The following is a 27,808-nucleotide window of genomic DNA, read 5'->3' as shown; positions in this document are numbered from 1 at the left end:
CCTGCTCCCCAGCTGAGACTGCTCTTTCATGGAACCCTCAATCAATTAGGCCCCAAAGGGTTATGATAACAACTGGCCCAACTGAGAAAACTTTCTTTTCTTCTATCTTAGATCCATGACGTCCTACATCTACAAATAATAGGCTACTTAGTTTGTAATATGCTATGAAACCTACTGTAGAGTTTTACTGAGACTTAAGGCTAGGGTGGGAGGGCATGTAGAGATATACCAAATATCAAAATTATTCAGAATTTTTCTTTGTAGTTTAACTGTAATCTTTACAATTCAGCAGTATCTGTAGTTTCAAGGATACTGACACCAGTTTCTCCAATGATGGACGGTCATTTCGACAGGGCATAACACTTTGTAGTATCTTACCATTTGATAAACACTTACCTAGCATTGCCTCAGAACCTCACACTAATCGTATGAAAGAGAGCCGATCTTAGCTTTCTTCAAGTACACAAAGACTCAGAATCAATCCCAAGGACATGTACACAGAAATAGCCTGGTCTATACCACAGTCATGTTCATGGAACAGGACCAGGTGCACAAAGTTGAGAAGTGGGTGGGAAGTATCTCCTTTCCATTCTCTGTTCCATGATTTCTTGACAGTGCACTACCCAAAGACTGCTGCTGTTGCAGAGTCCTCTCAAAGAAAAAAGTAGGTGTGGGGGACTTAGTAGAGTCATATTTTTTTTTAAATCCACTCACAGAAAATAACTTAAATAAGAAATATATCGTAATTTTGCAATGTCTTCATGGGAGGCCCATAGAAACAGTGTCTTGGTGAGATGTTTATAATTCACCATAGGAAATGAGCCAGCATGCAACATTTGCTAGGATCTATGTTCAATCACATCTATTTATTTTGAAAGTGGAATTTCTGCTGAGGATTCACCTGTTCATCCATTTGGACCTGGTTTTACGGCTATCATCAAGTGAAAGTTCCTTCGTTACACTGAATTTTACTTAATTTATTACTTCCATTAGTGTCTGAGAACAAGATAATGAGCTTAAATTTCATGAATTTCTGTCAATTCTATTCCACATTTACTTTATCCATCCAGGTTCAAAGTTTCAGCCAATAAATTTTATGAAATGAATAGTTCTCATCCTAGAAGAGTGTTATACTGAGGCTAATAAACATGCATCACAATAAAACTAAGGAACAGAAGCTTAATTAGTACATGTGCTCTTGACTGTGTCCTATTTATAAAGTTGAAACTTGATATGGAATCATATTTATACAATAGGGAAATCATTTGCATATGTTCCTAAGAAGGCCTGAGATAGATTTCATTAATATTTATAAAATATTTTCAGAGGTTCTCTGGAAGAGCTCTTTTGAGGATTAATTGTTGACTCTAAAGTGCTTATAACACATAACTGCTAACTAATAACTCAAAAAGGCAGCATAGGAGAAGAAAAAAATGACGAGTTTACATGCTAGCTCCATAGTTTCAGGATAGAAGTTTCCATAACTTTAAGATCAACGAAATGATAGAAATAGACACCTAGAAATTAGAAATAGCAAAATATAACTGAAGAGCTCTAGTTTTATGCATGTCTAGGTGAGTGTCTTTAAAGTGTATAGAAACAGAATGTTAGCACAGGAAGGGACCTTGGGGATTCCTACACAAACAACATCTTTAGTTTATGGAGAGACCAAGTGCCCTGCTCAAATCCCACAGCTACTAAAAGCAGTCTCTTGTTTTGACTTCTGTTCAATTCTCCTTCCAGTAAAATACACTGTCATACCTGCTCCTAGACAAAGTCTGAAGGGCACATGTTTTCTCACCCCTCAAAACTCCCAGGCACCACATGTGCCTAAATGAGGATGTAGATGACTTTGTTCATCTCCTGTATCTCAGATCTTCTCAGTCCCAGCTTCCCTTCCTACCACCCATGCATGTTTCCGCCCCACAGAATCTTCTTCTGCATTTCTGAGGTTCTTCTCAAATATTTACTAAGCTACTACCCATAGTTAATAGAACATATGTATACTGAGATATTTTCTTCAAATGTTTGTATTTAATAGATTTATTAACCTGAAATAAATTGAATTTGTGATGACAATTTAGTTCTTGAACCAGGCAAATAACAAAGATGTTTGTGCAAAAGAATCATTTGTAAGTCACGCCAAAAACAAGTCATGAGCTTAATGTACTTCCTGTGTCCCCTTCGAAGGTGACTGACAAGAGATAAATGAAGAGCTCAGCTTTCCAGAAGGGTAAACATGGAATGGAGGGCCTGCTGTGGTGTGAGTTTGTTCCCCAAGGTTCATGTATTGGCAGGTTGGTCCCAAGGTAGGTGGCCTGGGACCTTCGAGAGGTGAGGCCTAGTAGGAAGACACTCCCTTGTAAGGGACTGGGGGACTTTAGTCTTGCTCTGATGTTCTGTCTTGTGATGTGATCTCTCGCCCCCAGATGGTACACTGCTCTTCCAACCAGGGGAGCTGCCCAATCTTGGACTTTCAGCTCCAAAACTTTGAGTTAGATAAACCATTTCATACCAGATTCAAGTATTTCACTAGAGTAATGAAAAATGGGCTAACACAAGACCTCTATCCAATTTAATAAAACACTTTGTTAGTATAGATGGTTTCAGAAACATTAATTAAAATATGAAACACCACTTGTGATTTTTTTCTTAAAATTTTGTCTAAATGTTCAGAGTTAGCATCACAAATGTTTTAGAACACCTTCTCACTATCTCATCATTTTGGGTTTTTCTGTGATTAGATGATCTCATTTTCATTTCCAATGTTTTCCTTTCAAGTCTTTTATGTTCTAATGAGGAGGTGAGAGGCAATAAATAGATGTAGATAAATGATTATAACTGTTATTTTTAATAAAACAAGATATTGAGTGTTTGTGAGACTATTTTGGAATGGGTGGTCACAGAGACTCTCAAAGGTGATGACATTTAAATTGAAGTCTGACAAATAAGGAGGATCAAACCAAATATATACTTCATGGAAAGATCAGTTCAGCAGGGGAAACAGCTAGGTCAGATTCTAGAAGGGAGAAAGGCCACAGGTGTGTGCAAGGATGTGGACACACTTGGAAAGCAGTAAACAGGAAGTGCCACACAGGACAGTAGAAGGGAGAGTCTAGGCCAGGGTCCTGCAGGGCCTCCCAGGCTGCAGTGCAGAATTTGAATTAAATCCAAGGTGATGAGAAGCTGCAGAAGGATTTCAAGCAGGGAGCTGCCATTTCTTCATGTTCCCCTCATTATTCCTGCTGGCCCAAGGGTGTGGAAGATGTTTGGTCTGTAAATTGCCAAAACAGTATCAACCCATCTTTAGTTTGGTACCACATAAAGTTTGACTCCCAAGGCATAATTTGTAAACTAAATGGTATTATTCTTATACTGTGACCTGGGGAGAGGGAATATTTGCTGTATCAATTTCAAGTGCCTGGATATGAGAAGAAAATCTAATGTACTCTAGCTGGAAAGATTACAGTGCCTCTTGTAAATATTTCTCCAGTGTATAATTCCCCACTTGGATGAGTTTTTACCTTGAATCAAACCCTAGTCCATTATAGCCAAAGGAAAATGGAATACAAATTGTGAATTCTTTCAAAAATAAAGGAAAAATGATATTCCACAATAAATGCAGAAGTCTGTGCTCCATCATTGCTCTTGCATCCAGAGATCATTGTGGAATGACAGCTTTGCTAACAGGGCATTTCTTGGTAAGGCCATGGTCTGTTGAAATAGAGCTATTAGGAAAACAAATGATTCTCTTTAGCATCTTTGCACTAGCATACATTTTATGCAGCTGTATTAGGCTATAGCCTCCATCACTGACATACAGGGACTCTTCTGAAGTGGGCAGAAGACAAATCGGCAGCAAAAGTCATCCTTTTCTTGCAACTAGTGTCACCAAATATCACACAACGTATCATCTCTGCTGGTCTTGCATTTTCCCAGAGTCAGTAACTGATATTTTGATGCCTCTCCCTTTATTCATTAGAATAATTTACCTGATTACATTTATCACTCTCATAATCAATTATTATTAACAGTATCCTTCAATGTCTTAGTTTTCTACATATCTATGATTCCTTAAATTTTATGTTCTAGATCATTTTTACCTAAAAAACAACTTAAGGTAGCTACAGGCTTTCTAAAATAGGTACAAGTAGTCTCTCAAACTCTATTAAGATTTACTATAAAATCATTCTATGAATGTGTCTATCATTAAATAACAAGCATTCAGTGATCTGCTTTTATAATTGAGGAATTTTATGGAAACTATTATTATAGAGGCCATGATTTATAAAATGGGCCATAAATAATAAGATAAAATAAATCCCACAAATTATCTCTGACCAGTGTACATTCTTTTGACTGGCAGATGCTCTAGTCTAGGCAACATTCCAGGTGGGAGTGAGGACGGGTCAAGCTGCTCATGATGATTAAGCTAAGTGTGGTTTGTCTACACTTGAGAAGCCTCTCTTGGGATATTAGCAGGCATTATATGGACATGGATGGCAGCTGTTTATACTGAATCACTCCTGCAAAAAGGGAAAAATGCAGATTTTCTGATTCTGAATTTTTCAGGATAGAATCCAGGTGCATATCTTTCAGATCACAATTCCTAGATGATTCTAGGTTCATCTTTTCTCAGTCATACCTGAGTTTATCCTTCCTTTAAGAAAAGAAATATGCTTATCAAACAGATTTTATTCTTTCTCCTATTCCAGATATTTTCTTGTCATACATGTTTTCCCCTATGGCTAGAATAGTCACTTCTGAATTTCCTAAATTCCAAAGGTCTTTTTAGATTCTCTAAATATGTTCTCAAAACAAACCTTTCTTCCTGTTGCAATTTCCCTTAGAAGGTCAAGAAAATTCAGAAATATAGAAAAGGGAAACAAAACCACAAAGATCCCAACTATGAAATCTCCCCACCCCCTTGCTTGCTGTTGTTTTGCTTATCTTACTTACATTTTATTTCCAGAAGACTAAAGTTTATTCTATAATTCAGGCCCTAAATTTGGCTCCAATAAATGCCAATATTTTCTTCTCCAAGTCATCTCAAAATGATGCTGTGTGACAGGCTCAGCCTCCTGGTCACGGCGGCCTGTGTAAACACTATGAACTGGCACTCTGGTCCACCTCCTGCTGGGCAGGGCAGCGGCCACACTCAACCCCTGCACCCCACGCCCCTGACACACCCTGTGGATGACTCAGAAGGCTTCCAGTTGGGTCCACTCACCCAGGGCTTCAGGACCATCTATGCAAACCTACTTTCCACTTGACAAACAGAAATACATGTAATTTCACACACTTAATTTTAGAACATACTTCATGGGGCTCTTTCCCGGATTCCTCCGTATAGCATCTGTTCAGAGTTGGTCCATATGACATAGTCTGACAGTTTTTAAAGCTTTCCCAAGAGAACCTCTTAATGATATCAACTTTTCAGTCGTCTTTTGAACAGTAAGTGCTGTCTCTGACGTCGAGTGTTGAATTGCTGGATCCGAATGTTGTTTTACATCGTAGTTTATATTTTGAAATATACCCATCAACAAATGTTTATTTGGGGTCCAACCTATGCTTGGCACCATGCCTATGACTAGAATTTTTTTTTTATAAAGGAAAACAAAACATGATCTCTGCCCCCAAGAAACTCTAGATGTGGGGGGGACCCAAATCAAAACCGGCTAGTGTGGGAAGGGGCAGTGACCGCACAATCTGCATCTTTAGAGATGCTTCAAGTTCAAACAGAGTCATACTCTCCTGATAGTCCATAGCATCCCAGGGTCATGAAGGAGGCCAGAGCCCACAGCACCTCACTCCCAAATCAGAGCGCTCTCAGTTGTACAACTGACAATAGAATTTATTGGACTACTATTTAAATGAAAGTTTTTCTACTTTCATTCTTATTTCAGACATCTTTCAAAGCCCAGAGACATAATACTTGCAAATAAAAAAAACTGGCTGTGTAAAAGAAGATATACACTTTTGTTTATGAGCCAGAAAGCTTACACAGAAGAAAACCGCAATAGCACCTGTCCTCCGAGGAGCTCACCATATTTTACGGACAGCGTTCAATTATTCCTTGCAATATCCCTATGATGCATCGTTATGAGATTACTTGTATTATGTACAGCACCTTTCCTCCTTGGACCTTGAAGGTGCCTTTTACAGAATCAGACATAAAAGAAGGTAATTCTCATAGTGCTCCAGGGATATGGAAAAAATATATTAAAAACCATGGAAAGACCAAATTACTATTGGTGGCTAGGGAAATAAGAGTCACTGAGAGTTAAGGGGCTACAGCACAGCTATAAGAAAAATAATCACCTTTGTTCCTATTTTTTAAAGCAACAGACCCTCGCACTACCTACATCTTTGTGCCAGGGAGCACAAGAAGTTGAAGCATAGGAACAGTTGAGGGAGAAGCAAACCCCATGTTTGTTCAGTGTCTCCAGGAAACAGAACAAGTGGAGGAGATGAGAAACAGGCTCCCATGGGCTGCCTTGGTTCATTTGTATATCCATACACTTCATAAATGTTTTCTGTGTACTCTGCTGGGCAAAGAGAAGACAGAACAGAGCAGGACAGTTCCAGAAGAGCTTTGTGTCTGCTAGTCCATGTACTTCAGTAACAAGAGTGCTAAGATTTGGATGTGGTGTGAATGTCCCCCAAGGCTTCATGTGTAGAAATTCCATCTCCATTGCCAGGTGTTTCGAGGGTGGAAGTAAATTTGACTAAAGTGTTAGAGGTGGAATCTTTGGAAATTGTTTAGAATTAGATAAAATCCTTAGGATGATGCCCGACCATGGATTCTTGGTTGCTTTGGAAGAAGGAGAAAGAACAAACAGACACACATACACGTACGTGTTCCTAGGCTCATGTCATGTGCTGCCTGTGCTGTCTAGGACCTGACTAGAAATATGACCATCATCACATACTAGCCCTGGAAACTTCAGAGTTGTGAGCTAAATAAATCTCTTTTCTTTTATAGCTCACCTAGTCTGTGATATTGAGTTATTGGCAACAGAAAACAGACTAATACAAAGGTTAACAGAAAAAGAGCATATGAAACTCACAACATCAGTACTGTGATGGTCAACACCGTTCCTCAGTGGCAGGTACAGCACAGGCAATTTAGGAAATATTTATTAAATAAGAGGATGACTTCTCTCAAAGAGATCCAAAGAACAGAAAGGTAAAGTCGCATTGCTAGAAGTCAAGTCCTACTTCTCTCTATGTACCATGATGCAAATAGGTTTCGGTCTATGGAGGTTACTTGTAACCTGATTCACACACACTCACACGCACACCGTTTCATGGATGGGAGAGCTGATTTTAACAGGCTTGTCAAAATTCACACAGGAAGCAGAGAGGGGACTTACCTAATATATATCCGTACTTCAACAGCATGCTGATGTCAGCCCCAGGATAGCGATTTCTACCCTAGATGAGATTATTGCAAATTAATGTTCAGTTGTTTTAACTGAATCACCTCCCCCTCCACATCTTCCATAAAATAATATTCCTCGATGATCAGAGGCCCCTGAATGTTGCTGCCTGCAGCTATTGATCATTGTAACCCTGCTCTGCCCTGCATATCTCTGCATCTTCCTTTCTTGCAGAGACCAAGTAAACCATCCTATTCATCTTCTGCTGAGTCAAGCTAATTGATGTCTGGTGAATCTTGGTGATATTTACCACATTTAGACACCAAGAATCTTAATTGATTTTCAAATCTTCAACACTTTCTTTTTAACATATATTGGCTAGAAACTATCCTCTCTCATTTTTTTTTTTTTCTTTTGGGCATTTTCATAATATGTGCCTGTCCTGTAAAGTTGCCACTAGGATTTATGCAGTAAATCCCTTCCTCCTGAGACAAAGATAAATATTAACCTTTTCACTGCTAAAGAAACACCATGACTGTACTATCTGAATTTCAAAAACAGTATCTGCAGATATTCTCGCTTCTAAAGATGATAGAAAATACCCGTAGCCTCAAGAACAGAAACAAGCTTTGTCAAAAACTGTATTCAAAGAGGACTTATGGTTTGAAAAGATTTCCAGAACTTATATTTTTAATTACTAACTTCATGAATTCCCTTTAATTTTTGAAAAGTGAGAATAAATAACATGATGGGAAAAATTGCAAACAGCCCTGAAACCAGTCAAAATTGATGTATCACTAGGATCAACTTGAAAGCTCAGATAGCACATATTCATGTTGGACTTCCTTTTTTTTTGAAAATCACAGTGATAAATTTTGCAAAGAGAACTCAGAGAGGCATTTATGCAGTGATCCATATATAAAGGATAAATACTGTAATATGATGCAGGCTGGAAGAATAAATCTGTTTATTATTTATTTTAGGAAAGCTATCTGGGGAAAAACATGAACTGCTAGCTAATCTCATAGTAATAACTCAAAACAAGAATAAATTACAAATATATCTGAAATAAATGAGAGATTAGAGTGAGCCAATGAAATACTGCAATTTTATATGTCAATAAAAAAGGCACAGGATGCTGGGTACATTTCATTGATGACTTAAATATGACACAATGATAGCAGGGGAATTCTAAAATAAACTGCCCATCCCAAAACACAGCATATTTGACAAGAGGCACCTGCTTGTTCCTTAGTTTTCTCATTCTACAAGTATGTTTGTAGACAGCATGCTGTGTTCAGAAGTTTAGCTGATAAATGACATTTTTCAGCAGTGTAAAATTAAACTGGAACCATTTTTAGCATAGATTTTTAAGAGAACACCAATATGGAACACACATACCACAACATGGGAATGAAAAGTTGATGCTTCTAAATATTACTTTTGAGGAAAGCATGTTGAAGACTTCATCATAGGACATAAAGCTATAGCCAAGTTTAGAGAAGTGGCAGAGTACATAGGAAATGCATGGGAGAAGGGAAGGAAGTGGGTAGAAAGAAGAGCAGGTTGAGGGAGGAAGATAGAACAGTACATGAAATGAGATTAATCTGATTAGTGACAGTTTTCACAGTGTGGAAAGGGGCTTTAGGGTGAAGATGAACCTAAGAGCCACACAGAGGACAGTGGGGACAGAATCAACCCCTCAGGGTCTCCAGCTGAGGTCCAGCTCTGCCCATCCTGCCACGGGGAATGGAAGTGGGGACTGAGCTCCATAGACCTCTTCCCCATTTCTCCAAATCCAGCTCTGATTCTTGCTCTTCCTCCTCTACTTAGTAAACAGTATTGAGAGTCAAGGGAATAAAAGTCACATGTCTTATACTAACAGGTTCACTGAGACATAACTGGCATGCATCAAATTTCACATTTCATCCATCAAACCATCCTATCAAATCAAGATGAGATGATCCATCCACCCAAAATTTCTTCTTGGCTCACTGTGAGCCCTCCCACTCTGTCCACTGCCTGCTTCCTCTGGCCCACATTTTCCAATTACAGATCAGTTGGCACATCCTGGGAATTTATAAATGGAATCTGGCAATCTATACTTTTTTTTAGTCTGTTTTTTTTCACTTGGTTTAAGTATTTTGAGATTCATTCATGTTGTTGTACCAGTAGTTTATTCCGTTTTATAGATAAACAATCTGTGTAGCCATTCATCTGTTGATGGATATTTAGTTTGTTGTCAGTGTTTATTACAAATTAGCCTGCTATAAATATGCATGAACAGGGCTGTGTGTGGACTTAACACATTGATTTGTGTAGAAAAAGTGCCATAGAGTGAAAGGCCTAAGTTGTATGGTCAGTGTCACCTGATACGCTAATTTGTGTCTTTTATCTCTTTCTTCTGATGACTCTAAGAAGAAGTGTACTACTCTTACTAATCTTCTCATAGAACTTGCTTTGATTTCATTGGTTCTTCTCTATCTTCTGTTCTCTGTTCCACTGATCCACTCTGACCATCAGTGTTACCCTTGTTCTACTTACTCTGAGTGTCCTTTGCACTCCATTCCTAATATTACAAGGTAGAATCTAGTTCATGAAGGTAAGACATTTCTTTTTTCTAATATACATATTTAATACTATACATTTCTCCCTAAATACTCTTCCAGTTGCACTTGAAAAGTTTCAAATGATATATTTTTATTTTTATTTATTTCAAAATACTTTTCAATTTCCCTTGAATTTCTTATTTGACATTGGGTTGTTTAGAAGTGGAGATATCATACAATGGTTCCTCATGTGATTTTCTTGACTTCACAGCTGTGTGAAAGTGTGGCCATAGGAACACTCTGTTTCTGTTTATTACTTTCAGTAAATTACATGAGATGTTTGACACTTTACAATAAAATAGGCTCATGTAAATATGCTGAGCATGTTTAAGTTATACTGGGTTAAGCTGAGGTTTACAATAGAGTAAGTAAAAGTGTATTTTCAATTTAAAACAGGCTTACTATGATGTAAGTACACTGTAAATTAAGGAGCATCTATTATTCAGTTCACAAATATGTAGATATATTCCAAATATTTTTCTTTACTCATTTTTTTTTTTTTTTTTTTTTTTTTAGTGGTGGTCCTGGAGATTGAACCAAGGTACACTCTATCATTGAGCTAAAACCTCAGGCATTTTTATTTTCTATTTTGAGACAGGATCTCAGTAAGTTGCCAAGGCTGACCAAGAACTTGCCGTCGTCCTACCTCAGCCTCCTAAGCTGCTGGGATTACAAGTGTATACCACCTACACAGATTCTATCTCTGAATTTCTGATCAAATTGTGATCAGAGAACACACTTTGTATGAATCGAATCTTCTTCAGTTACTTGAGACTGATTTCGTGCTCTACAATGTAGTCTACACTTAAGTGATCAGTGCAGATTTGCAGAGTATGAATTTTCTTGGAGTTGATGGAATCCTCTAAGAATACAGATTTGCTAAATTGGTTAACAGTATTATTCAAATCCTTTGTATGCTCACAGAGGTTTTATAATTCTATAACTTTGTGAAAGAGGACCACATAAATCTACTCAATTGTGACTACATGTATTTTTCCTTGAAATTGTCCATTTTTGCTCCATGATATTTGAAGCTCTGCCACTACCTGCATATGTATTTAGTATTTCTATTTCCATTTGTGAAACTTGCCTCTTTATTATTATTAACTCACTTTTTCCTTTTCAATATCCTTTGCCCTGAAATCTGATTTATTTGCTATTAAAATAGCTAGTCTACATTTCCTTTCTTTGGTGTATTTTTAGTAGTTTATATTTTCATCCTTTTAAATTGAAACTATTTGTATCTTTAAGTTTAAAGTAGGTTTCTTTGAATCAGTATGTAGTTGGATTAAACATATACTGCAAATCAATTTGGATATTTAGATTTAGACCATTCATGTTTAGTGTAACTATTAATACACACACACACACACACACACACACACACATATACACATTATATGTATACATTATATCTTTAACACATTCCTTTTTGTTTTCAATGATTCTTTCCTTTTTGCTAATTTTTTATTTTATCTATAAATGTCTAATTTTTTGTTGTTCTTTTATCAGCATAGTTCTTGTGTTACTTTAGTTGTTACTTAAGGGTTTAGAGTACACATCTCTACCTTACCCAGCCTACCTCCAAGTGAAATTATACAATTTTATTTGTTGCATAGGAAACTTACAATGGTATGGTTCCCTTGCTCCCCTCCTGGTCTAAGCTGGTCTAAGTGCCATTGTGGTCATAAATTTTCCTTTTATGTTTGGCATAAACCACAAAACACATTGCTATTATTTATACTTTAAATAGTCAATGACGTTTTTAAATTGTTCTAAATAAAAAATGGTTTAGCTGGGAGAGCTGGCACACACCTGTAACCCCAGCAGCCCTGGATGCTAAGGTAGGAGGATCAAGAGTTCAAAGACAGCCTCAGCAAAAGAGATGCACTAAGCCACTGAGACCCTGCCTCTAAATAAAATACAAAATAGGGCCGGGGATGTGGCTCAGTGTTCAAGTGCCCCTGAGTTCATTCCCTGGTATACACACACACACACACACACACACACAAATGGTTTTAGTATTTGACCATGTAGTTCCAGGTTGTATTTGTCTATTTCCTCTTATAGTACTGGATTTCCATATTGTATCATTTTCCTTTGTTTGGAAGTGCTTTCTTTGAAAACTCTTAGTGTATGAAGTTAAGAGGAAAACATTTTCCAGGGGAACCTGTGAAATCTCAGTAAGGAAGACCTTATTTGGGACCATCATAACAAACATCAGGACTACTGCAACAAGTTCTTACAGTTGGGGAAAAATTGGGATCAACTCTGAGTAGAGAATAGGAAAGTGGGAATTCATAACTGAGAGACAGGGGATCCCTGAATGGAAAATTCCATTTAAGAAACATCACAGGTAAGGAGAGTTCTGACCATGGTGGCCTAATGATATTCTTGCTGAAACTAAGACAGGTTAGGGTGATCAGACCTCATCTGGGAGGTAGTGGGACATGAGGAACTTATGAGCTGTTCAGGGTGACCTGATACTAAGAGTGGGGAATCTTGCTAAACTGACTCAGCAAGGGTTTGGCTAACATTGAGTTTTACGATGTTGGGCATATAGGGGTCTCGGGAAGGTTCAAAAGCCTCCCTAAGTTTTGCTCACACAGAGAATTGTATGTCAATGATAAATTCCTTCAACTTTTGGATATATAAAAAAAAAAGTTTAAATTTCACATTCATTTGTCAAAGATATTCTCACTGGATAACAAATTCTAAATTAAAAGCATTTCCCTTTTTATTACTTTAAAGGTGGTGTTATATTCGCTTCTCACTGTCCCTGTATCTGATGGGAAAAGTGCTCCCATTCTTATTTTTGTTCCTCTGTATTTAAAGTGCTCTCCTGGTCCTGCAGCTACTTCTAAGATTTTATTTTTTTCACTGTTTTAAGCAAGTTGGTGATAATAGACAATAACCTCCAGTTCTATGGTTTTGATCATATTTGTACAATTTACGGGCATTGTTATTCAGACTTTTTCCCTTTTTCTCCCACTCTGGAGAGTGCAATAACACATAATATGGTTTCTCCAGTTGTACCTGTATTTATTGGTGCTTTGTTAATTATCTTTAGTCTTTTTCTTTAATTTCTGCATGTTTTCCATTTTGGATAGCATCTGCTACTCTCTCAAAGTTTACTTATTTCTTCTTATTTTGATCTGTTGTTGAACTCATTGATGTTTCATTTTCTTTTCCTTTTTTATCAGTGCCATTGAAGCTTTTTTCATCTCTAGAAATTCTACTCAGATCTTTCTAGAACTATCCACACCTCTAGTTAACCTGCTCAATCTTTTCTCTAGCTTCTGGAACATATGGAACACATTCGTAATCTCTACTTAAATGTTTCTATCTACTAACCCTATTCAGGGTTATTTCCAGGTCTCTTTGATTGATGGCTTTTTCTCCTCATTATGGAGAGTGTTTTCTGCTTCTTGGTATACCTGATGATTTGCATTTGGATGACAGACTTCACAAATTCTACCTCCTTGGAAGTGAGGGTCTGAATATCTTTGGATTCTGAAAATGTTTTGTTCTTTTTCTATTTAAATTTGAGACATGGTTAAGTTACTTGGAAACAATTTGATCCTTTCAGGTCTTGCTTTTAAGCTTTGTTAAATGGGATCCAGCAGGCTAGAAACTTCTGGGCAGTAACCTGGGCCAGTCACAGGAATCACCTCATTTACTTCCCTTCTTTTTCTCCCTCAGGGAGCATTGGACAAAAGGGACTTTTGGCCTGATGCCTATTTCCCCAAAATTCATAATTTTAGATATTATGTCCTGCTTTTCAGTTGTTTCAGAGAGTACAATAAGTCTCATGTTATGGGACACAACTTAAGAACAGACCAATCACCACTGAGAAGTCCAAATTTGAGAGTCTTTATTAAGCCGGTTGGCTGGCTGTCTCACACAATGCCCCAAAAAATGGCTATTGGGAGGAGAGCTCCGACCACAAGGTTGTAGGGGGGGTTCTAATACCAAAAATCACATTAATCATAAGTGTCTGTTGCTATGATTTGAAATTACACATTAACATCATGAGAACATCAACAGAGGGGGAAGTGGGTCAAAATGGCCCTTACCTAAGTACAAACTAAAGAATGGTTACTAACATCCACACAATCACCATTCACATGGCACATTGTTTAGGAGCAATAGGAATCAAAAGAGAGCAATTTTTTTTTTACATAGGAATTATCATTCTGTATTGTTAAACATGTCACACTAAGTAACTGATGATGGGCACAGAGGCGGGGTGTTCCCATGGGAGAAGTTATTTCCTACATAACATAGAGTCTCAGAGTAAAATGGAGTCTGTTTAGTCATTTCCCTTAGCGTCTGGCCTGTAACATTCTCATGGAGCCAGATCTGTCAGCCCATCACACTTGTCCTTATTCCACTTTGACCATTACTAGAAGCCCCAATAGCCACACTTCTAGCTATACAAATTTGATTTCATCGTATTACTGTTTTTAAGGAAAATGATTTATAACCCCGCTATATTTTTTTTTATTTATAACCCCTGCCTCATAATGAAATGTGCTCCATCCTTGTTTCTACTATGTGCCTAGAGATCACAGAACTAAACCTGTGTTCCTAGGATAAAATACCTACCAAACTCAGGGTCAGGGTTTTCTCAGCATGAGTGCATTTTTACCTGGTCATTAGCACTCTCAGACTGGGAACAAAAGTCTGGTAGACCAGGATAGAATTTGTTACACGACTAAGAATCTGAAAGCATAGGAGTGGACTCCTTATCACCAAAGGAGTGCTCCCATGAGAAGCCCCTGGGACTCTAGCTGGCATTAGCCAGCATGTGACACCCTTTCTAGACTAATTGTATAATCAGGTTCACACAGTGTTCTTGGTAAACCTGTGACCCAAGGAGAGAGAACAGCCCGTGGACCAGAGCACCTGTCCCAGAGAGCAGACCCCTTCTCTTTAGGTTTGAAGTTTGGAAGTTACTGACCTCTTAGCTTTCTAAGAAGGATAAAAGGAAGTGGTCAGGATGCATGCAGCTGGTAAGATGCATTAGTGGCATCAACAGGAGAACTGACTTCAGAACAGCAGGCTACATGATAGGGGTAGCAAATAGTTGAAAGAGCCTGGCATATGCAGTGTGTGACCTAATGGGTACAGGTCAAAGCACAGGTATCAGGGGAGTCTGTCTCCTGGGGACAAAATTTCTGCAGATCCTGGAACTTTCAACCAACCCTCCACCTACCTTCAGGAATGGCTCTCAGGAAAGCTGTATTTCAGGCTTTGAAGAGAGAGGGGTGGACGGTCCCTAGATATCTTTCCTCCCGCCACTAAGGAAGCAGCTCCATTGGTGAAAAGATGTCAGTAGGGGAGTTCTTGAAGATGAGATGCAGGTGTGAGGACTGCAGAGTTCATACACCTCAGCAGGACCTGAAATTAGCCTTCCCTGTTAACACAGGAGAACCCAGGACTGAGTGTGTGAAGTCATTGAAGTTATGTGACCCGAAATTCAGGGGTTCTGTCTTAAAATGAAAAGGGCAGGGGAGGAAAAGTCTAAACTCAAAACTCTTGAAGAAAACTAACTTGTGTTTCAAATGGAAGGAAAGATGAAGAAATGCTTGAAGGGGATCATTTTAGTGTTAAAAGGTCTCAAAAGTGATGTAGCCTGTTTCTCTCATTAATGGGGAAATGTGTGCAAAGCAACTTTCACTGTGCAAGCCAGAGGCCGGCCTGCCTCCTCACCTCATTTCTTCTGTCAGTAAGGACATGTTGAATCATTTCGGTTCTTCACTGAGCCCTGTCCCTTTCTCTGTGATATGATTGGTCAGCCTTGAAATAAAAAAAATAAAAAAAAAAAAGAAAAAGGAATACATTTTGTTAGAGAATTCTTATTACCATCTAGTTAATCATTTTTTTACCCTAGTGAAGAGCCATGACCATAACATAGTTACCATTTCCAGATCCTCCAGATAAGAAGTATGTGAAGTGACAGAACTTCAGACAGGTTGCTTTATGAAATCTACCTTGGCAGTCAGGAGTACCTTTCATCCCCTGCTGTCGCTTACCTGTTCCCTGGAACGCTGATCCCGTGACTAGAGCTCAAGTTGCCATCGTGGAATTTGGAGCAGCCTCCAGGATACTCTGAGGATGGAACGGCAGAAGGCAGAAGGAGTCATCTCCCTGAACCCCCGACAAAGCTTTCATACTGACCTTAGGTTGCCCAGGACCTTTTTTTTTTTTTTTTTTTTTTTTCATTTAAAAAATAAACCTTTTACTCTTTCGTTTGGGTTTTCTTCTTTGGGCAACTAAACTATCACTGAATGATCTAAAGTCCAATCCAAGAAAATGTCAAATGTTGGAAAAATGCACATAGGATACCAGACCCTAGTCAGGGACATCAAAGCAAAGCCAGTTTGCAGTCAGGGCTCGGTATTCTAGTGAAGAGAGGCCAAAATTTGGGCAGGTCTGGATTTGAGCCACTGTCCATGGAATAATCTGAAATCAGAAGTGCAGGGCAAAGGACCATGTAAAATAGGCAGGAAAATATTCCTTTGTGACCTGATCATTTAGGAGAAATTTTCAAGAATATTAGTAATGGCCCTATGGTCCATTTGCAGAACAGTTCTGCCCTTTGGGCACAATTTAATCTACTTTAAATCCTTGATTTTCTGAATCCAATATATGAAACTCTGCATTTTAAATAAAGAAAAAGAACGAAATGTATCTTGCTTAAACTTACACTATTCACAGTGAACAAACATATGAAAAAATAAAATGGAAAGTTATCAGAATAAAGCAAGTTCATGTGTATACTTCTGGACTGTAAATAAATATGTGTACACACACACACACACACACACACACACACACACACACACACATGCACAATGCGTCTCTCACAGCCACAGTGAGGTCCAAGCTTTGAGAAATGGTAAGAGCAGCCAAGAATCAGAAATAGAAAAGGAGCAGTACTCCATGGAACAGGAAAAAGCACAGGTGATAATAGGGCAGCTCACTAACTTATTGGAAGCTGAGGAGTAGAATGCAGATGGGAAGGAAAGAAAGGAGAGAGCGGACTGAGAAATCTGCAGCAGAAACACAGCACTGGGAAAGGTGGGGCGGGAGGGACGCTCTTGCTTAGCATGTGGTTAGATGCTCCTTTTTTTTTTTTTTTATTGTGAACAAATGGGATACATGTTCTTTCTCTGTTTGTACATAGAGTAAAGGCATACCATTTGTGTAATCATATGTTTACATAGGGTGATGTTGGTTGATTCATTCTGTTATTTTTTCTTGAAAGGCGTAGCACACCCTTATTTCAAGGTTATCTTGTCCCTCCAGTGGCAGGTGAGTAGCAGCAGCAGGAGGACAGAGTGACTCCTGAGGTGCCCTCTCTGCCTGCCTGGCTGCAGGAGCAAGCACAGCACAAAGGGCAGGAGCCTCTTCTTCCTCCTCGGAGGGCAGGTGTACCCTCCAGAGCTCAGGGATCCCAGACACTGCGTTTTAAGCTTTACTCCTTCATCGTAAGTAGAAAACTGATTCAAGATAAATAAGGGATAGGACATGCTATTTTTAAAAATATGTCAGAAGAAGGTACACATCATTTCCTTTCTTGATCTGGAGTTGTTCAACACCATATCCTAGTTCTATATCTGAGAAGCATTTCACAGTTGAGGAAGACAGCAAGGGCAACCTAGGAAGGCGAGAGAGGAAGGAATCACAACATACTGACCTCAGAGACCTCAGGTTTGAATCGTTTTTGGGGTTAAGGCAACATCATGAGCCTGAGAAATTGGTCTTTGAGTATGCTGAGTGAGAGAGCCATCACGAGAGAGCAGGGTGGAGAAGAGAGAGGTGGCAGGGTCTGAGAGCACAGGGCTCTTCCGGGAGGACTGTGGACAGAGTAAGTCCCATCAAATGAACAGGAAACAGCTGGCCAGGCATCCAACACTGAGCTACATTCCTGGCACAGCTGGATTTTCAGACAATGGAGAGGGTAAGGAAGCAAAAAGAAATCACAGAAGAAGAGGAATGAGGAGTGTGGGCTCCTGACTGTTGGTAAAGAGCAAAAGTGAAAAAGAGTTCACAGACTTTTAATCCCAAGGATGGAAATTTTAGTTGGTATGTTGGAAGTAGACTTGTGGTAATATAGCAGCCTGAATTATGATCAGAGTATTCAGAAACTCTAAAAGCAGAGAAGAATGTGAGCCCTGACGATTCAAACTTTTCTGAATCTGTAGAAGTTGAGCAAAGGGGAAAAAAATTCAATACTAATCCATAGTTAAAACTTCCTTAGTACATAAAAATTATTGCTCAGGGCCATAAAAGCTAGGTTTTGGGTAATAGAGGAGATTAACTATGGAAACGCAGGAAACCACCATATTTTCCCCTTATGATAAATTCTGCTTTTTACTGAAATGATGGAACAGAGGCAAGATTCAGGAAACCAAAAGCCACATAAATTCTGTGAATTATTAATTATGTGCTCTTCTCCTAAATTAATTAAAATGTTCACGTTTATCTTATGAATACCCACTTTTACTCCTAACATACATGAGTACTGTTTTGTTCACTAACTACAAGAGTAAAAGAGCTTAGAATTACATTTAAAGGTTTTCACCTTCATAAAATATATCGCTTTGTAGACTAAATGGTATATTGGAGACAATTTTGCCTCACATAAAACCACTTCTGCTAATATTCTTATTCCATATTTCTTAATAAAACCAGGGGCAATATTCTAGGATGCCTCTGTACTGAACTCCTCCTTTGGAGTTCTGGTTTAGCAAGAAGTTATTTTAACTCATTTTGAAAGATTCGTTGTATTGGAATTTCTACCCTCTACCATCCTAGGACTACACATAAATAGTAAATGAAAACCAGGTGGCAAGGGGAAAAGCGAAGCTCCCTGCTTGCTAAGGCCCCCACAGTACAGCATCATTAGCAGCAGTCTGTGGAACATAACGGGAGCAAAGGAGAAAGGTGCAATATCTCATTCCTTTCTCTTTTCCTAATGAAGATGAGAATTTTATGAGTTCTATTCTTCCCTTTCACCCTGAAGCACGTATGATTTAGCGGTCTGTGTGATATTAGCAAGATCAGTATTGTTCTCTGCTGGAAGTAGAGAATTCCATAGCTGAAAAAAAAACCCAGAAACCCAAGCATGCAGAAAGAGGAATCTGAAAAGCCCTGAAGGAACATCTCACTAAAAAGCTGTTTAAGGAGAAACATCAAGACAGGAGGTGGCTCAGCGACATACCACGTTGCAAACTTCCTGACCAGATCTGACCCTACAGGAGTCCACATCCCTATCTATGTCACCTTCTGCCATTCCACTTCCAGTGGGCCTAGGCCATACATAATCTGGTGTTAGGTGATTGAGTGTCTGATAGCTGGGACATAACCAGAGCGGACAAACAAGGTACAAAGTGACTCCAGGATGCAGCATCTCACTCCCCTCACCAAGAAGCAATCGCACATCCATTCACACCATTAGAGACATCACACCTTTGAATTTATGGGCAACAGTAGTTGAGATTATATTTGTATTTGTTATGAACGGGTTGTAGGTATCAAGCAGAGATTTCAGAATGAAAGGGAAAGTTACTGTACTGTTTGCAAAATTTTACCTGTGAGCACACTGATTTTCTTTTATTCAACCTTTGCCCTTTCCATTCCTTAATTTGACTCCACACCCATCTCCCACTTTCTTTGAAGAGAAGAGGGAAGTTAGACAGTAGGCACTGGCTTTCTGAACTTGCATAGAATGTATATACATCCACGTGACACACTCTTCAGCCTAGCTGAGTGTCATGACTTTCCGACCATAACCTCTGGAACAAATCAGTTCTGAGTAAGCAAAGCTAACCTCCAAGTCCTGATTCCTCTTCACAGTCACCAGCCACCCACCTGGTAGTGCTTGCTGCTTTCCAGAGAGTTGTGATGTGAAGCAGGCCCCAGACTCACACTTCAGTCTGTAATCCACACTTACTGGAATTTAGCTATTTGAAACCATTTGAAAACATCTTAAACATCTATTAGATTTTCTTGTATTTTAAAATGCACAACTCTTCATCTGTCTACCTAAATTGTTGCATTTGCAAACATATCATGTCAGATATATACACTGACTGATGGTGACCTGAATAATCTTACATCTAGTGAGGGAAACAGGACATGTGTATAAACTGGTCTAATACAGGGTGGAACGTGCATCACAAAAGGTCTGTCTGTGAAATGCTAATGCAATAGAGGGGAAGTTAAAGGTATGCCAACTGGGAGGTCCAGAGAGTGTGCAAAGACAAGAGGGTGCAGAAGGAGGGAAGAATGGGGTGAGCGAGGTCGCTGGTTCTGATTCTGATCCAGAGCTGTTCAAAAGTACCCATGCTCACTTCCCAACCCAGGAACTGATTCAGCTGAGCTCAACATGCACAAAATCACTAGCATACAACAGGTATGAATTATAGCTCCTCTTTTCTATTTTTCAAGTAAGATGGTAATATTTCTTCTTAAGATATAACGTAGCATTTCAATACTTTTGGCTACTCCAAATAAGAAAGATCTGTTCTATTCCTTGAACAACTGGCCAAAATTAACCAACCTACCATACCCTATGTTTGAGAAGCAATCAAGTGGTTTTATTTATCCAAGTGGATTGATGCACACATACTGTAAAACTCAATCATGGTGTTTTGTATTTTGGTTTAGTTGACACCATTAAAACACAGCTTTTTAATGCTACCTGTCAGAGTCACTGCAATCTAATTTAGCGCACATCCTTACTTAGGAACCCGAGCACACATTGTTGCAAATAAATAGTCCTGTATGATAGCAGAAACACGTAAAAGCTCCCAAGTTCAAGGAATTTGAAGTCTGACCTGCTTTAGAAAGGATTAGTGTTCAAGCTGTGGATGGATCGTTTTCTCACATTTTCTGTCTTTAAGTATCACTCTGCAGATATTCTCTATAGTATCAAGGAGCATTTCCATCTCGAAGCCTGTTCGTTCTTTGAGAACAAAAAGAGGGTAGAAATTCTTATTTTTTTTTTTTTTTTCTCAAAAAGGAAACCCTGACCCTGAGGACCTCCACTCATCGGGACAGGCCATTCTCAGCTGCTGTAACGTCAAACGGGTGTGCAGCACAATACAGCATCAACAAAGGAAGGCTGGAGCTCCTGACTTCCCCATCATTGTAACTCTTGGTCGCAGCCATGCTGCTCCTAATCAATTTCACACCAGGCAGAAACACACGAAGGAAACATGCAGATTGGGAGCTGCACAGGAGTCGCTGGAAATGTCTGAAAACCAGAGCTTTCCAGCATCACCTCTCTGAGCCAAAACACAAAAACATATGCTTCCTCCATTTTTGTTAAAGTGGAGAAAATAGCTTATGTTCATCTGATATTGTCTCAAAACTCAGTGTCTCTTGGTATGATAGAGAGTTTAGCATTTCTGAGGATAGAGAGGAAGCATCAGTTGGTGATTCTACTTTCTAAGGCAAATTAGAAACAGTTTTCTTCCCAGTTTCCTTTATTCTTCTGTTTTTTTAAAATACAGTTTTCAGAATTCAGAATCAGTTTTCTGAATTATTTTTGCTATCGGCCTCCACTTACATTGACAATTTTCTGCTTTTAATAAAGGATTTCAAAATGAGTTAAAATAACTTCTTGCTAAACCAGAACTCCAAAGGAGGAGTTCAGTACAGAAGCATCCTAGAATATTGCTCCTTTTAATAAAGGATTTCTGCTTTTAATAAAGGATTTCAAGATACCTTGGCTGGTATCTCTCAGCCAAGCAGGGAATTTGGGTTCTGCAGAATTACTGGACTGATTTGGTATAAATTTCATATAAGATGGAGCAGTGAGTTCCCTTCTCTGCTTCATTTATACAAAGAGTCACTAAACATCATCCAAACCCACTGACCACAATTAACATATAGCATTTGATATGAGTTTAATTATTTAGATAACTGGTAAAAGGAGAAATCTATAGACAATAGACTCAGTATTTTTCAGATGACTTTTCAGTGGTATTCATGAGAGTCTGATCAGTTTCACTTCCATACATAACAGCTATCTAAACATTCATTTTGCCATAGAAGAAAAGGCACGTTATTATTTACTAGCAGGTGAAACTGAAATTAATGCCAATTGTAGCCTCTACCACACAAGGAAAACAGATTGAAGTAGCCACCATGATCCAATATTTTTATCAGAGTGCAACAGTAAAACAGGAATTGTGTGTGCCAATATAAATTATAATAAAAATCACACAGCTAACTTGTTTTGCTTTTAAAAAGTAATGAAATCAGTGGGGAGTGTAGTTCAGTGGCAGAGTGCTTGCCTAGCACACTTGAGGCTCCCTATTTCATCCACAGCACTGCAAAAAAATTTCAAAGTTATGAATTCATAGGTAAATCTCAATTCTTGCTTGTATCTGGTTGGACTTCCTTGGACTGTCTCCATTAAATAAATCCCTCTTGGTTTAATCACCAACCTAAGAAAGCATAGCAAGAGTACAGAGAGTGCTGATACTGGTAGAATGAAGTAATTCTATTAATTTGTCTAAGAAATGCTAGGGAATTTGTGGGCTAACTGATGACAGGTGATGAACCTGGGCTCCCTGTGTTAACTATTGCCCATGAGCCAGCACGACTGAGCCAACATACTGCACTGGCTGCTAAGTCTGATGTGGCACCCTGGGTGGGTAGTAACATAACGGTCTTGCTTTTTTCCATGCAACTCTTCCCGAGATTACAGTCTCCATTTATGTCATGCAGATCATATTGACTGTTTTGATAAGCAAACCAATAGAATCTGGAAATTTATCCTCTTTCCTAGCATCCCCCAAACTAGCATTGCCCCATCAGAACACCTGAAATCATGTTTTCTACTGCCTCTCTCTGCTTCCTTTGTGGAACCTATCAGAAGCTCCAGTTAGGTACCTTTCCAATTTTTTCTGTATATTTTCAACACCTTGTCTTCCTCTCTGGTCAGTGGAGTATTCTGCAGGTCCACCTAGGAAATGTTTTTCCTTAACATCAGGCGATTATTTCATAAATTTCATGGGTTGTGTTTTACTTGTAGATAGTTTTTCTGTAATACTTGCAGATAGTTTTTCTGTAATATTAGGAACCACTGGTCCTAATAACCATGTGGTTTCATTTAAAGTAATTGTCAGTTACCTTGTTTTTACTTTATATTAGTTACAAAAAATTAATCCACAAGGCCAAAAATTATCTTGACACACAGATTACTAATGTAATTACTTTAAGTTAAAATTAAAGTGTATCCTAAATTAAAAAAAAAAAAAAACACCTAGAGGTAATTTATTCAGGAACCAAATCACTGTATCACCAGTTATTTTTACTTACTGCAAAGCAGTTGTCTTCTATCACATGAATTCCCCAAATACATAAAATGTGTCCATTATGTGCCAGTATCAGGACAGTTTCAGAGAAATAACTGATTGGATTGAGAACTCCTACCGATTTACAGTCTATTTGCAGAAATAAATGAAAATATTAATAATATTTAGATAGTATTAAATTAATCACTAAGTCAAAAGAATTCTATTGATTCAATAAATACTGAATTCTTAAAGACCTATGTCAAAAGATAGAATTTTGAAACAGTCATAGTATTGCTTTATTTGCTCTTTAAACAATGGAGGGTGATTGGGGGGATTTAAGGGGCCGACTGAGCAACTGAGATTAGTTCAATTAAGGACTCACTTCTCCAAGCTAAGACTGGATTCCACAAGCACCTTGAAGAAGTGAGGGAGGATCACCTCACTACTCCAAGGACCTTCTTGATTTTATTTTATTCACTTGGGGGTGGGATTATCTTCATTTCTTTTAGCAGAGATGAAAGAGGGAGGGTTTACTGGTAAGGTTCCAGTAAATGATCTGAATATTTATTTAAATAATTTCATCCAAAGTTGTGGTGTAGACAGCTTGAATAAAAAAAAAAAAAAAAAAACACACTTTGGCTCTAGAGTGTTAAAACACACAATAAACCCTTGATTTTTGAATGGGATGTTTAGGGACGTTGATCTTAAGTACTGTTAATGGAAGTGTTATCTAAATCTCATTCATGTAATGAGAATTTCTTCAGCTGTTAAACCACTGAATCTTCTGTCACTTTGATATAAAGGTTAGACAACAAAATGAATTGCCTTGTCCATCAAAAGATGCTAGAAGAGAATATCTCAGTCACATTTGGAGAGAAATCACACTGAAATATGGGGTGAAGACAAAATAGAAATAAGAATTCAGGAGAACTCTAATCACTTGCAAAGGGGAGAGAAGAATTTCAGATTAAATGCATTACTAAAATTTTAAGAGAAAAGTAATTCAATGTTGAACCCTAAAATACTTACTCAAATAAATTTGTTGAGCAAGAAAGGTTAAAATATTTGGGGGGAGAAAGGAGACATTATCTTTATGCAGTATTCAATTGGAAACACACCTGAATGTTGCCCAAATTGAGAAGTGAACTTGCCTGGTTTCCACAATGGATGCCTGTTAATTTTGTTTGATATCCTAGGTGATTATTTTGGGTTTCAACTTCATTAACTAATTGCTGCTAGGGTTTTGTACTTATAACAGAAAAAAACACTTTTTTTGTAAACATATTTAAAGGACAGTCTTTATAAATACTATTTTTCACTGTTTTGGAAACTGAAACCAGAGCTGGGGAGGATCAACTCCTAATTGCTATAGAAATATACAATGTCAATTTTCTCACCATGCAAGAGGTTAAAATCATATAAAACATCATTTTAGGAGTTATAAACATTAACATATTGAAAAAAAATTGTGACATATAGTTTAACAGTTTTTTTTTTTTTTTCTTGCCTTTTGGGTTTTTTGTCTCATCATAGAAAATGTAGCTCTAGAAAGATGAAGCCATGTACTCAATATTGTGCCTATTTAAAGAACAAAAAGGATATTGAAACATAAGTTTTCTCTCTAAGAATCACCTCTTCGTTTCTCCCTGATGTCATTGGTATGATCTACTTCACAATCTTATTGTCTAAATGAGAATATATTTCTTTAACATTTTCAGCTGAAGGTTTGCACACTTAGTAGCAAAAATAGACCCATAGTAGCAAAAGACCTGCCCCTCTCCATTCCAACACCTCTCTCCAACATACATACATTTTCAAAAAAACCTTAGAGGTTTGCTTCATCCAAAGGAGGCCCACACTTCTTGCCACCTGTAGGACAAGGAAGAGTGTTTTTGGTGAATTGTCTGTAGTGCTTTTGCTCCTCTGAAGCCACCAGCAACGCTTCTAAGTCTGCTCTTTCTTCTGACACTGGCCAGGTTGGCCCAGGTCCCTGTGCACAAGGCCAATGATCATGCCCACTGTTCCCCAAAATTGTATCTCCCTCAGTTCACACATTACACACCCAGACGGCGCTTCCCATATCCGATAATGGCTCAATTATCCTGGTTCTATGACACCAATAATGTCGTGTCCTTTCCATGTTTATACAGTGCTTGGAAGGACTGGCATTTTGCAAAAGTTTTCATGTAGAAAAGGAAAAGTGAATATAAGTATTTTAGTGTGCATATGTAACAATGGAGGCACTAAAATATTTCTAAGTATTTCGATAGTATGAAAAGATAGCACTCAAATGAATTACTTTAAACATGAAATATAAATTAAATTCAGAACGAGAATATCGCCATAAGGAAAAGTTGACAATTGATTTTGTTTACAAACTTTACATGCCAATACAAGTAATCAGAAACTGTTCTCTACCAAAAACAAAACCCCAAGGTACTTGTATTAATCTTATCCCTCAGCTCAGATTCTTCCTTCTTCCTCAGTAAGTTTTTCTCCGGAGTCTTTGGTGTTCTTTTCTTTTCAAATACCTTAATTATTGTAAGAATAATAACTTCGAGTATACTGGAACAGTTTTACCACATTTGCATTTACAGTTCTCAAATTACATGTGATATTACTTGAGAGTCTTTGTGGCAAACGTAGAAGTATAAAGACAGATCCCCTCTGAAGAAGGACTTGCTGCCAGTCACAGAAATGCAATCAACCTCCAGCTTCAGCTCCAGGATCTGTCTTAGCTGCAGAAAGCCACCTTGCCCAAGTTCACACCTTCTCAGAGGCTCAGAGACTGAGCAAAGCAGCAGTAGAATAGTCAGGATGCTTCTAATGACACACATGGCAAATGCAAACATCTGGTGGACTTGCAGAGACTAGGCTGCATACAGGTTCACATTTTTCCAGCTCCCAATCCTTCTTTCCCCTTCCTGTTACAGGTATCCAAATTCCTAATAAATATCCTTCCTCCAAATTCCACCTCCACCTCTGATTTTAGAAATTTCAGCTTGTGCCAGTTTTGCATTGTCCTACCTGAGGAAAGAACATCTTATGCTAATTGGTACATCTTCCCTCTAGAACTGTACTTAGAAATGATTATAGTCTGAGCACTTCCTCATTAGCTCACAAAGGGTTACATTTTAGCCTTCCCTCTGGAAAATTACAAGTCATTCCTAAGAGGAGTAATTCAATGACCCTCTTCTGAAGAGGGTGTGTCTATACCATATGACTTGTTATATCTGACTATGCAGGTAACTTGACCACATTATTTCCTTTAATTACATATCACAGATACACTATTAAATATAAGAGACATGAACTCAGTACAGGTTGAAGCATCATTGTAGTAAAGGATGGAATCACTGAAAATAATTACCAAAGTAGAACACATTCTGATGCAGTTCTCAAAACATATGATATAAAAAAAAAACATTTAATGAGTATGTGCCAGTTGACAAATGCTTTCTACATTATGACACTTATTGTTGAAGCCTACAGAGATCAAGACACTTGCTCAGCATTGCTGAGTTTCTAAGTGGCCCAGCTGGTCTTAGTATTCCTGTCTAGCTGAATCCAGAGTTGGATACCTTGACTACATCTCTCTGAAATGAGTTCTTGAATATTTTATAGATTTTCTTGTCCTTCTGCTCCTCCTTCCCCTCTGCCTTGAGTTCTTAGAAATCAATGAAATAGCTACAAGAAGGAAGAAAGGAAAACCAAAAGAGCCTAGGGAAGGGGGAAAATAGAAAAAAGTTGGTCAAGGAGTATCTAGACATTCAGTTATAAGATGAGTAAGTTCTGAGAATCTGATGATAGTATGGTAACTACAGTTAACAAAATTGTATTGTCCACTTGAAATTTGCTAGGAGTGTGAATCTTCAGTATCCTCACTCCCCAACACACAAATGGAACTGAAAGTGGTGAAGAATATGCTAATTATTTTGATTGGAGGAGTCATTACAAAATGTCTATTTATATCAAATCATCAGATTTGAATATAGGTACTTTTTGCTTGTCAATTAGACCTCATTGAAGCTTGGAAAAATAATTTGGATATAAAGAAAATAAAATATGGGAAAATCATATTAGAGTAACTAACAAGAATTCAGTTTTAAATACAGACATATCTTAAGTCTCAGGTTCAAAAGATAGCTATTTATTGCTTTTTCTAGACTATCCTTTTGTTCAGTTCAAGATCTGACTTTTTTCTAAATGGCCTAAAATACCCTCTTGAACTATGAAAGGATCCATTTAAAATGTCAACCCAGCATACTTCACAGAAAGATTTCCTCAAAGGCAAGTTGTGTGGCTTGAATTTGAGAGTGTCACAGTGGCCAGATGGAAAGCTCAATTTACATTTAATTTTGTTTTCACTGATTTATCAACTATTCCATTGACAAAGAGAGGTGTAACTTCATGGAGTGAGAAAATGCTATTTTCTGCTTATAGTTGCATTAAAAAAAATCAAACCACAGCATGTTCAAAGTTAGTGTTTGACAAA

This window comes from Sciurus carolinensis, chromosome 15, assembly GCF_902686445.1.
Source record: "Sciurus carolinensis chromosome 15, mSciCar1.2, whole genome shotgun sequence".
NCBI classification, from domain to species: domain Eukaryota; kingdom Metazoa; phylum Chordata; class Mammalia; order Rodentia; family Sciuridae; genus Sciurus; species Sciurus carolinensis.
The sequence above is the reverse complement of the archived record's forward strand: the minus strand, read 5'-3'. Positions refer to the sequence as shown.